The sequence below is a fragment of the Neophocaena asiaeorientalis genome, unplaced genomic scaffold (genome assembly GCF_003031525.2).
Source record: "Neophocaena asiaeorientalis asiaeorientalis breed wild unplaced genomic scaffold, Neophocaena_asiaeorientalis_V1.1 scaffold612, whole genome shotgun sequence".
Lineage (NCBI taxonomy): Eukaryota > Metazoa > Chordata > Mammalia > Artiodactyla > Phocoenidae > Neophocaena > Neophocaena asiaeorientalis.
Window position 1 is genome coordinate 153,420 of NW_020171815.1, and position 13,966 is coordinate 167,385.

Consider the following 13,966-nt stretch of genomic DNA (forward strand, 5'->3'; position numbering starts at 1 on the left):
GTTTGAATGTCTTAGTTTTTTTTTTTTTAAGGGAGGAAACAAAAAGTTGTTATGTCAAGATGTAGCAAGGATTCAGTGTGTTTGTACAATAGTCTTTCAAAAGAAATGTCGTTATGCATTTTCTACTGTAGTTCCAGATATGCAAATGTCTGTGCTGTTAATATGCATTCATAACATACACCATAACGGCTGTTCTACTCTCTCCTAAGAAAGCATGTTAACACCAGTACTCCAAACAGAAATACATTGTGAGTTATAGACAAATACTCGGAGGAAAGGGAGTGTATCATCGCCATTTCTCCTTTTACGGCCATCACTGCACGCCAAAGCTTACCTCTATAACTCAATTTAATATTAATTGAACTGATATGCTCTTTGCTTCTGAGGCCATGACATTTTTTAATAGATTTTTTTAAATTGCCCAATGTCTATCTGCCTGCCTCTGTCTTGCTTTCACTGGGTGAATGTTCATATTTCACTTATAAAAATGACCCAGAGAAAATTTAGGTATAATTTGACTCAGTTGCAAGGCAACAGAGGCGTAAAGTCTAAATTAAGACTCAAGTGTTGTTATTTTTAGGTCATCCAGTTGGTACCTGTGTCTTAGCAAATGGGAATTCTGTTGACTCTCTTTTTCACAATCCCCTCATTACTTAAGAGATCAGTTTGGAACATGACAGGCATTTTTCTCAGCTCTCCAGGGGTATAAGGCAGCAAAACCTCAGGACCAGAGTTTTTTTCCCCAGAAGTAGGGTACTTCCTGAGATAGATTTTGGACAATTTTCTCTATTGCCTTTTTTTTTTTTTTTTAAGCTTTTAGACAAATGCTTCAGGGCAGCCTGGAAGCCTGTGAACTAGCCCAGTGTTAATCCCTAGAGTTTTAACTCTGTGATCCGCATTGCCTTGAAAGAGTTTTATGGCTGTGGCAGAGCATCCCACTTTGGAAAACAGCCCTTAGGGTTTAAATAGAGGTATTTAACTTGTGAGACAAGACACAAAACAACGTTATTCCCCTTGAAACTTTAGAGGGCTTAAAAATATAATTTAAACTAGATGTCTTAATATTTTGTTTATGTGTATTACGCTAGCATTACTTAGACTAAACAGATAATCTGGAAATAAAGCAACATTTGGATTGCTTTCTAGATTCCTTTCAGAGTGAAGACTAGAGTGAATTGTACTATTATTATTAAAAATATGTGTTTGTTTATGCCACTCACAAAACGCTGCAACAACATTCAGTCTTTGACTTTATCAACATAGAAAACAGAAGTGCAGTTTGTCTTTTTCCTGTTACGTGAATCCATTTTGTAAGATTGGAGTGGGTACTTTATAAGGAGATTTTTTTTTTGCAAAAGTTTATGCAAACTGCATCTTGAAAATCAAGTTTTATATTAGTTGCTTGTATGACGACATGCAGACTCTCTTCACACAGGGGATTCCTGGATGGATTTTAAGAGGTTCTGGACCTTCCTAAAATTATGTACAAATTTGTCATATATGTACATATGTACATTTTTCTAAAGAAAGGCTTTCTCTCAGTTTCTTAAAAAGTTGAGAATCACAACAAGAATTTTGATGACCAACTAACCTTGCTTTAAATGTCACCCTGACGTTTAATAGCTATGTGTCGTTCATTCGTTCATTCATTCATCCATTCAACAAAGGTTTACTGAATATCCCTTTTGGAGTAATTCTTGACTCCTCTTTTTCACACACTAGAAACAAATGTCTGCAGATTCTCTCAGTACTATCTTAAAATTATATCTGGGATCTGACCACTTTCTGGCAATTCCACTACTCCTACCCCGGTCCAAACTGCCTTCATTTTTCACCTGGCCTAAATGGCACCTGGGCTTTCACTCTTGGCTCCTTACATTCCATACACAGTCCTCAACTCTGCATCCTGAGCATCTGGTTAAAACATGAATCAGATTGTATTCCTCTAGGCTCGGAAACCTTCAATGGCGTCCCCTCTCCCTCAGTCAAAACCTAAACTTAACAGAGGCCCAGAGGCTTCCTCTGGCCTTTCTGATCTCACCTTCTACTACTCTCCCCTTCACTCACTCAGCTCCAGCCACGCTGGCCCTCGACTCTTCCTCACACTCTCAGGCATGCTCCTACCTCAGGATAGTTGCACTTGGTCCTACTTGGAATCCCCTTCCATGGTTTATTCTCACATTCTTCGTCTCTGCTCAAATGCTCCTGTCAGGGAGGTCCCCTTTGACCACCCTAGTTTATACTGTACCCCTACCCCCGTCTCTCCCTCTCTATCCACCTTCCACCAGTTTTGCTTTTCTCAGTAGAGATGATCCCTTGCTAACACAATACATTTACTTATTTAATGTGTGTATTAATCTGCTGTTCTAGTACCTGCTCATGAAAGTCCATAAGTACATACTTGTTGAATGAAGATATTTGTTCCAGGCACTGGGTTAGTGGTGACTATTCAGTGGCGTGTAGAACAGCCATGGCAAAATTGTTGGGAAGTTTACAGTCTAAACGGTGGGCAGGTAATGAACAGGTAAACATAGAAATGTGAAATTTACGTGTTGATGGCTACAGAGAATCATGGGAAGATCTACTGGATTACATGGGAACCTTTTTCTGAGTCATCTTTTATGCTGAGCTGTGAAGGAAGAGCAACAGCGGCAAGAGTACATGTAAAATGTCTAACGTTCTGGGAGGACCAGAAGGGTCAGAGCACAGGGAGAGTAAGGATCAGACCATATGAGATTGCGTATCGGTGAAGTCTTTGGAATTTATTTCAAAGGAAGACATTGAGGGTTTAAGGCAATTTAAGATTTGAAAGGATCATTCTGGCTGCTTTGGAGAGAAGAAAAGAAGAAACAGGGAGAGATTTACAAAGCCTATGATAGTGGACAGAACAAGAGGGGCCTGGCTGTGGCCTGGATTAGAGTGGTAATGGAAATGGAGAGAGGAGGCCCGGAAATATATTTTGGAGATACAGTCAGCAGAACTTACTGATGGATGGGCGTGGATTAGATGTGGGGAAGTTCCTTAACCTCTGGTCCTGATGATAATGAACAGTACTCTTTCACGTGTAATCCGCCAAGCACCAGGCTAAATGCCTCATTTACAGTTGACCCTTGAATAATTTCGGGGTGGGTGATAGGGGTACCAACCCTCTTCACAGTCGAAAGTCCATGTATAACTTATAGGTGGCCTTCCACACACACAATTCCTTCGTATCCGTGGTTCCGCATCCTTGGATTCAGTCAACGGTGGATGGTATAGTACTATGATATTTACTACTGAAAAAATTTGCAAGTGTACCCATGCAATTCCAACTGTGTTGGTCAAGTGTCAACCGTACATTGTCTCATGGGAACCTTGAATAAGGTAGATGTGACTATCTCTGTTGTAGACTCTATGAATCTATGCGGCTCAGAGAATTAATGTACCCACAACTGCTCAGTTTTTAAGTGGGAGAATCACGATTTGGACATAAGTCTGTCTGAATCCAAATCCTAGTTTCTTAACAACTCACACTTTACTGATTTATGACTTAAATGATCAAATGTCAATGAACTGCCTAGAACGGTTTCTAGTACAAAATAAATCCTGAATAAATAATAAATATTAGATGAAGTAGAAAAACTTAACCGTGAATCTATTCACAAAATGAAGAATTATCCTATTAATATATCTGGTGACTTAAGCGTTTTTACTATATACTTTTGTCTTTTAGAGACATGTGCATAGACAGGTAGATCAGTAGACTGCCATGTAGGACATAATCCTCTAACAATGATTACAGTCGTCATGACTGAGCTTCTGTTTGTCTGGAATAGTTGAGGGTTGAGTCGTTCATTTATTCTTTCATTCTTTTTCATTCCTTCAACAAAACACTTACATTTGTGTGTTACCACTCTAGATATTATTAGGAGATATAAAGATAAACAACAAAGAGCCCCACCTCTCAAGGAAGTTAGAGTTGAATTAACACACAAAATACGTCCACAATATTCTAATTAAAAGCAGAGTAAGCTTACTATGATAAGAGAGTTTGTTGGTAGGGAATGAAGAAAACATTTGAGTAGAGTTTGCAAGTATTTGGAGAATTATTTTCATTTGAAGTATAATAAAGACTGAAAAGCACACATGACAGTAAGTACACAGCTCCATTAATTTTGACAAATTGAACACATCTGTGTAATAAGATTGTGATCAAGAAACAGAACATTACCAGAAAAGCCTCCTTCCTGCCCCTTCCAGGTGCCCAACACTTTTCCCCAAGAGAGAGCACTGTCCTGAATTCTAACAGCATTGCTTGGTTTTGTTCATTTTGTACATTATATAAATGGAATCATTCAGTATATACTTTCGGGGGGTCTGATTTCTTTATCTCAGCATTTTGTTTGTGCAGTTTATCCATGTTGTTGCACGTAACTGTAGAATGTTCATTCTCATTGCTGTATAATATTCAATTGTATGACTATATCATAATTTGTTTCTCCATTCTGTTGTTGACAGGTGTTTGGATAATTTCCAGTTTGGGGCTATTATAAGTAGTGTGATCCTAATACAAATAATTTAGTAAACATATATACGTTAGGTGTAGTCCATTCCTAGGTATATATCCAACAGAAATGCATACATGTATTCTGCATGTGTAATTTTAAGAGGAATTCGGAATAGGACATTTGGAAAGAGTTAATCATTAGTAATTACCTACATGATAGTCACACACTTTCTAAGATCATTACACAAGATCAATAATATTATCCCAAAGCTATGGAGTCTGTTACCAATCTACAAGTATTTACTGAGTGATTCCTATGCAACAGCCACTGTGATACTGGAGAAAGACAGTAGAAGACACAGTCCTTTCCTTCAATGACTCAAGAATCCTGTTTAGGAAATGAAACTAACAAACTTAAAGCATTGAGATGCATGAGGGGCAGACTATGGCGTAGAGTATCAAACAAATGAGTATTTGCTTTGTTTATGTAATATCCTTTAGGAAGATAGTGCAAATTTAAGATTATGCAGAAGGTTTACAAGGACATATTTCGGAATACTTGCACTTAAAGAGTTGATTTTAAGTTTTAAAACATGATGGCTAAATTACTGACTAACATTTGATCATGTTAATATTGACTAATATTTTAATACTTTCTTTGTACCAGCTTATCTGCATATGCTATATAATTCTTACAACAGCTGTGAGGATTATATACATAAGCAGACCAGTATAGTAGCTAAAGCATAAGTACATAAGCAGATCGGTATGTGGTATCGGGAACCAGAACCCCTGGTTCTAACACTTCCTTGCTGGTTGACTCTGAGTAAGGTCCTATGCTTCAGGTTTTCCATCCATCAAATGGGGATAAATATATTCTTATCTCACAGGTCATTGGATGTACATGGCTATAATATTAACTGGCACATAGTAAGGCTTGCATTATTATTTGCTGGATTATTTAAAAATAAAAATGGGGGGAGGTTAAAAATAAGGCATTTATGTGAAGTAATTCCTCAACTCTTTGTGAAGGAAAGGCTCACGTCTATGGCAATGTCCTCTGGTTTTCCAAGCATTCGGGTTATAGGTGGAGAGCACATATTACGTTGTCAATGAAATCAGTTATTTTGAAAATGTTATATCCTTTTGTTTACAAATTTAGCTCCTTGGGCCAGGGAATATAGCAAAGTGTTAAAGACAAATACCATCTGAGGGAAGGTTGAGCCAGGCTGCAAATATTTAAGGGACCTGAGCTTCTCTGCTATGAATACTCCATTTCTTTCCTATAGAAACACTGAAGACTTTGCACTTTGTCTCCACCGACTTTAGAATTTCTTAGTGGCTTTGATGGAAGGAGTACTCTACACACCCAGATGATAAACAGACAAAAAGCATTTTTAGTCCTAATGTCTACATGCTTGCAGATATAAGGCCGTGAGATGACTTTGGAAACTAAAGCATTAGCTTAAAAGGCTAACTTTGCTAATGCCACGGATTCGAACGCACACAGGCAGGATCCAGTCACCCCCCAGAGACCACATGTATTTGTCCCAGGATCTGCCATACGCAGGTAGAACTTATAACCCCTAGATCACACTAAAAATAAAATCATTGTTTACACCTATAGCAATAGAATAAGCAGCGAACCAATCCCACACGAAATGAAAAAGCCCAGATCATTATTTGTCTTCTTGTATTTTAAACTTCTGGTTGGTTTGCTCTGTTTGGCTGGCAAATCTCATCTAATTAGAGTATATTTTTCATTTGTGTTTTAAAATAGCAATCCGAACCCACTGTTATTATAACATATGTGGTAAGTTGTTGTTCCTGGGGTGGTAGTAAATTCATGGCGCTCCATTCACATCCTCACGGGTTGGAATTAATCTTTCTCCTCTGATTTCCCACTACACTTTGTGGTTCTATTAGTGTGCGTAGCATAATTTACTTTGTAGTGGAGCTATTTGTGAATGCATCTGTCTCCCCAGCTAGATCGTGAGGACAAAAACTGCCTCGGATTTCTGTTTGTTTCATTCTGTTTTGGAGTCCCTACGTCACACACACGCTGATTTGTACTTAGTAGGGACTCAATCAATATTGATAGTAGAATTGAATCGATCAAGTGTAGTCATAGCACATTTGGCTGCTCACCTTAGAGCAATGAGGCCCATCTGTCAATCAAACTGTAATCTTTTCTTCATTAACACCATGGTTAAGCAATGAGGTAATAAGTCAGTGACAGAGAGCTTCATGCCTCACATACCATAAGTTAAATGGTAGATTATATAAGTCCTTAAGCAGGAAAAAATCCTTTGGAAAGCATGAGGCTCTGAGGTGGCAAAAATGATCAGTAATTTTATTCAGCCTATGTGTGAAGATTGAACCCAGATATCTCCTTCCTATTTTTTTTTTTAATCCAAAAAGTCTGCTGCAGTGCTAATTACTTCTTTCAAAAGCTAGAGTAACTATTTCACAAAGCGGTTTGCAGTTCATTTTGGCCACCAATACTGGTATAAGATCCAGTCTCAGATTGTGGCACATGGCTTTGAATTCTCTTATTGGCCAGTGTCATTTTCTGCAGGAAATATATCATTATCCCTTTGATTCAAAGATTAAGCATTCCCCAGGCTGGATTTTCTACCATTCACAGGATATAAGTTTGGCTTGTTAGCGGCGATGATAACTTGCAGTACGCCAGCTCTACTTTTCCCCCTGTTACTTTTTTGGGAGATATTGATATAAAAAAGAATGGAAGGGACCGTCCTCCGTCATGCTCCATCTGGCCCTGCTGGTTACTTGGCTGCTGAGGCAGTGAATACGTTTGGTGGACTGATAAGGAATGGGAAATCCACGATAATAATAACGATCCTCTTCTCCAAAGCAAAAATCCTTCCAGATTAGCATGTCTCTTACAAACAATCCATGTTGGGAGGGGGCTGAGAGAGAATCAGTGGAGAAAATGAAACAGAAGTAAGTGAATATATTACGTATTTGGAATTAAAGGCCAGACAGGACACCTAAAGATGGCATGTACTTAACAGCTGCGATTATTGAATGCCTAGCATGATAAACCAATAGAACACGGGGCCTGTCCTTAAAAGACTCCTGGTCTTTAGGGGCATTTAGACTCATGTAGACACATCCCTAAAGTAGTGGGGGGTAAGAGTCATTTATAACCAACGGTCCCCAACCTTTTTGGCACCAGGGACCTGTTTCGTGGAATACAGTTTTTCCATGGACGGGGTCAGGGCGGGGGCATGGATCAGGTGGCAATGCGAGCGATGGGGAGCGGTGGGGAGTGGCAGGTGAAACTTTTCTCGCTCACCCACGGCTCACCTCCTGCTGTGTAGCCCAGTTCCTAACAGGCCTCGGACTGATACCAGTCCATGACCCCGGGGGTTGGGGACCCCTGATTTATAAGACTCAATAGAAGTCTGTCTCTTTCAGGTTTGAAATGATCCTAGACATTTTTGGTAGTGATGGCAGTAAAAACATAATAGCCCATTGGAAACGTGGATGAAATTAACATTCTTACCTGGAAGAATTATAATTTTTCTACAATAGGCAAGAGCAGATTGAAAAGGAAATTTTGAAATGTAACTCGTGAGGTCTTTGAGAACTTGGTTTTTAACTATTCCTCAGGAGACTGCAAGACTTTATTTTCCATGAGAATTCTAGTCATAACTAAATAAAAAGTGAGAATTGTATAGATGAGGTGGTGTGGCGTTTAATTCAGAATGTCTGGGCAGCATGGAGTTATGACTTTTGTGGGCCCTAGATACTGTGCTTTTGTAGGTCCTGTCCTCCATAAAAGAATAATACAAATTATAAAAATTATACTTGGTGATTGTGTTGCTATATAAGAAGTATAATCCAAGATGGATTGTATTATTATATGAATAATTATATATATGTTTATATATATATACAATAATATATATAAACATATATATGTTTATGTTTTTTATTCTTGTGTACTGTGCTTAATGGATAAATCGACCTATTCACCTGTCATTGGAGATAGGGCCTTGCCAACAGCACTTTTTAAACCTCCACATGGTTGAGAATCCTTGTGCTTTGGAAGTTACCCGCTAACCTACAAGGACCTTAGGAATACCTTTTAGAAGTGTCTGCCTCTTTCATTTCCTTCAACTTCCAGTTTTCATAAGCCACCCACTCTCCATATGAAATACACCTGGTTGGAGGACATGGCAGAATGGGTATACTACTAAGATTGCCAGATTTAGCAAATAAAAATGCAGGACACCTAGTTGAATTTGAATTTCAGACGTATTTATGTGTGGGACAAACATACTGAAAAGTATTCATTGTCTTTCTGAAATTCAGATTTAACTGGGCGTCCTATATTTTACCTGGCAACTCTATATGCTTCCTTTATTCTTGGAACCCCAAGTTGCTTTTTCCTCGTAAAATACACTTTCTGGTTAATATGCTATGCACTAATAAAGTGTTTTCCAAAGAATGCTCTGTAGACTGTTAATGGGAATCACAAGGAAAGGAGTCGTGTGGTCTAAGGTATTTTCTTTCAAGTGGGCTCTCTTGATTTTCTTCCGTATGCCCAATCACATTACAATTTCCAAGAGCAGGGGAGCATGTTCCAAACTTGTCAGACCACTATGAGTGACCTCCTTTCTTCCTGGAGTATCTTGCAGAACTGAAATTTCTGATGGGATACACATAGTATCCTGCCAAGGGCCAGTATGCTTTTACTTATAATGAGTGTGATGGGTATTCTGAACCTGCATCACTGATTTACTTTCCTTTCCTGTTTTGCTCTTACTGGCTTCTGTGATGGGTTGTACATTGCAGGGTGAAATCCAGCTTTCTCTTTTATCTCAAGTGTTTTACAGTCTCCCTTTGTGCCTGGGGTAGGTTTAGTTAGAGCTAGAGTATAGTTGATTTACAATGTTGTGTTAATTTCCGCTGTACAGCAAAGTGATTCAGATATATATTTCTTTTCCTTTATGGTCTATTATGGAATATCAAATGTAGTCCCCTGTGCTATGCAGTAGGACCTTGTTGTTTGTCCATTCCATATATAATAGTGCACATCTGCTAATCTCAAACTCCCAATCCTTCCCTCCCTACATCCCCTCAGACGTGGCAACCACAGGTCTGTTCTCTATGTCTGTGAATCTGTTTCTCTTTCATAGACATGTTCTTTTGTGTCATATTTGAGATTCCATATTTAAGTGCTATCATATGGTATTTGTCTTTCTCTTTCTGACTTACTTCATTTAGTATGATAATCCTTAAGTTCATCCATGTTGCTGCAAATGGCATTATTTCATTCTTTTTTATAGCTGAGTATTCCATTGTATATATGTACCACATCTTCTTTATCAAGAATTTTATCTTATTGTTCAATGAAGGGCACCTAAAGCAGGTGTACAGGGCCAGCCACAAAATTAGTGGGGCTGAGAATCAATTGAGGATGCAGGAACCCTAGTTCAGAAATTATTAAGAATTTCAAGATGGCAACAATAGATCATTAAACCAAGCATGGGGCCCTTCTGAGTGCAGGGTCTTTCTGAGTGAGTGCCCGCTCAGGTGGCACACCCATGAAAGTCAGCCCTGTGGGAGCACCATCCTCAGTGTCGAGACACTGAGAGTCTTCACCCAGGAAACCCCAGAAAGAGTTTTCAAAGGCTAATAATCAAAACTATCTTCATAGTTACCAAGAAGTCATAAGCAGAAGCAAGGTAACTAGATTGGGCCCCAGAAGACATAGAATTTTGATATTTTATTGATTGTGGATTTTTGCATTAATTTTGAATTTTAAAAACCTTGTATTAAAATGTTATTTATATTGATTTTGATGCTATCGTAGTCTGCTCAGGCCGCTAGAACAAAGAAACCAAGACTGGGTAGCTTAAACAACAGAAATTTACTTCTCACAGTTCTGGAAGCTGGAAGTTCAAGATCAATGTGCCAGTAAATTCAGTTTCTAGTGAAGGAAGGCTCTCTTCCTGGCCTGCAGACAGCCACCATCTCACTGTGTCCTCACATGACCTTTCTTTGTTGCACATATTGGAAGAGTGAAGGAGACAGAGAGAGAGGGAGAGAGAGGGAGATCTCTTCCTCATCTCCTAAGGCCACTTATCCTATCATAAGGGACACAACCTCATGACTTAATCTAACCCTATTTACATCCCAAAGGCCCCATCTCCAAAAACCATCACATTGGGAGTTAGGGCTTCAACTACAATTTTTTGGGGGTATAGACATTTACTCCATAACAGGCACCCCTGAAATTTTGTTCTGGGGTGAGTGCTCACTCACACACCCCGAACCCTGGCCTGACAAATGGTGATGAAAAATTATGCTCTATCATTATTTACTTTAAAGCATAGTTTAAGAAGGGAAACATTTTCTTCATTTATTTCTGTTTTACAACTCAAACACAGAGCTACATACATATTACATAGACACATACATACACCCCAATGAATAAATATGATTTCTCGGAAATAGCTGGCACAAAATCTAGAATCATTCTTTAAGAATACTTCAAATGGAAATGAAAAATGTAAGGTAATCTATTTGTCATTAGAATTATACTTATTTCAGATGAGTGTTTGTTTTAAGAAAGGCAAATTCTAAAAAATAATTGTGGCCAAACGTATTTTATCTGCTAATTTATCTGCTATATGTTTTTCCTTTCTCCATATGAAAGCAGTTACTTGGTTAATCATAACTTCTGAATAATGCAAAAGAGGCTGTTCTTATTTAACAAATCACAGCTTTAGTTATTTTCTTAAGTTTCTGGACCACTGTTGATTTATTTTTTTGAATTTTTGCTTACTTGTAGTGGCCATCTGTTTCTGAGTGCCAAGAGTCATTTCTTTATATTTTGGCAAAATGCTCTTCTTTTCTTTGGCAGATGAGCCCTCTTCAATCCGCATGCTTTTTGTGGTCCTAACTCCACCTCTGGAGATAGGTTAGACCCAGGGGCCAGTCAACAATTCCATTCCCTGGATGGAGCGCTTGCTTAGGGATCAGCACAGGACCCAAGTAAGCCCAATGAGAATCAGCCCCAGGCTTTTGATGGAACTATTGGAAAAAGGAACTTTTTTTTCCACTGAGGCTGCTGAGCTGGAAGAATGTCAGCCTGGAGCTGCTAGTGCCATCTTGGCTACTCCTGAGGAGAGGCTGTTGGAGAAAGATGCACTCACAGAGGGAGAGAGGCCAAGACATGGTGAAGAGCAGATCCCTAATGGCAGTTTTTGAACACCTGGATCAAGCCATGTCTGAAGCAAGGCTACCCCAGACTTTTAGTTATGGAAACAATAAGTTCACTTTAAAATTTCTGGTTTAAGTTTCTGTCACTTATCACTAAGAGTACTGACAAACTTTAATGCACAGAAATTTCAGAACTGGGGATGAGTGATGATTATATTGCAAAAGTGGTCCCTTAGTAATACCAGAGTCAGTCTGAGGGCTCATTAATTGATACCTTTCCCCAGACTATGTTAGATGCCTCCTTATAAGTACCTGGACTGGTACACTTGCACAAAGAATTGTAACTGCCTGCTTACCTGTCTGTCTCTTCTCTCGGACTGTGATAAGCCCCTTTGTGTGTGTGTGTGTGTGCTTGTGTTTGTTTGGTTGGTTTTTTGGCCACACGGCTTGTGGGTTCTTAGTTCCCTGACCAGAGGACGAACCTGTGCCCCCTGCAGTGGAAGCAAGTGAAGTCTTTACCACTGGACCGCCAGGAAAGTCTGTGATAAGCCCCTTTGGAGACTGTTTTTGGGCTCAAGGGCATTCATTTGGTGCTTACTAAATGTTAGGCTCTATTGGGTACTTCATTCCATTACCTAATTGTCACAATAATCCCGTAAAGTATCTGTGCCTTTTTTTCTTAGTATCTTCGTGACTGGCTCGTAGCTCTGTGTGTGTGTGTCAGGGGCCAACTATGTAACTAGGAGTTTTCTGAATTTACATCCCTTTCGAACATATATTAAAACTCAAGAACAACTGAACCAATTCTTTAGAACAGAGGTGGAGAAACTTTTCTCTCAAAGGCGAAGCAGTAAAAATTTTAAAGGCTTTTTTTTGCAGGTCATAGGGTCTCTTTTACTATCGTAATGTGAAAGCAGCCTTATGCAATATATAAACAAATGGGTGTGGCTGTGTTCCAATAAAACTCCATTTATGAAATTTGAATTTCATACAGTCTTTACATGTTGTGAAATATTGGTTCTTCTTTTGGTATTTTTCAACTATTTTAAAAGGCAAAACCATTCTTAGCTCTTGGCCTGTGCAAAAATAGGTGGTGGACTGAATTTTGCCTATAGGTAGAAATTTGCATATCCTGGTTTAGAAGTTAGACCAGCACTTTCCAATAGAAATATAATGTGAGCCACACAAGTCATTTAAAATTTTCTGGTATCCATAGTAAAAAAAAAAGGGCATAAAGAAACAGATGAAATTAATTTTAATAAGATATTTGAATTCTTCCAATATAACCAAACTATTACCATTTTAATTGGTATTCAATATAAAAATTCATTAATGAGGTGTTTTACATTCTTTATTTTTGGGCTGTTAGAAATCTGGTGTATATTTTACATTACAGCATGTCTCCATTTGTATGCTAAATTTTCATCAGAAATATTTGATCTGTATTTAGATTTCATAAAATTTACAGTTGAAAAATAGATTCACAAGTTGTTAGAAAACATTCTTAAAAGTTTTCTGGTAGTTGAAGTTTGAAATTTTAAGTTAATTAACTTTAAGTTAAAATTTAAACATGAACAATTTAGTTTCCCAGTTACTCCAGTCACATTTTAAGGGCTCAATAGCTACTATATTGGACAGCACAGACTTAGAAGAACAAGAGATTGTTTTTTTGCAGAGAGTATTTTCACTGGCATGGTTTAGAATTACTAGTAAAATGGAGATTATAGAAAGCAGATAGACTATGTCAGTATTTTAAGCCTTTTAAAATTCTCTGCAGACAGTGTACCCCCTCTGGCCTGCACCTGGGGTGGACCACCACCCCAAACTTGCTTCACCCCTGGAAGCCCTCATGCCAGGAATGCAGTGACCAAGGAAGAGAAAAATATGAGAGATTGCCAAAGAGGCATTTAGTTGTGGACCACATAGGGCCTGGTAAGCCTTGGTGAGGATTTCAGACTTTCTCTTAAGTGTGATAGGCAGTCAGTCATTGGAGGGCCTTGAGCTGCTGCTGGCGAAGAGCGCAAAAGTATGGCAGGTACTTTTGATGGAGGGGAAGTGAGCGGGGCACCTGGGATCCTAAGTTGAAGGAGGCACTCACCCTTAGGGTCACATGAGCGCTGGTGTACCACCCTAGGGGTAAGCATCCCCTTACATTTTGGCCCTGGTGGCTGGGATAAAAGGGGTTCTGTCTAGGAAGTGAGAGAGGTCACCAGAATTTGGATCTATTTTAAAGGAAGGGCTCACAGAATCTACTAGCAAATTGGATGAGGAATGTGAGTA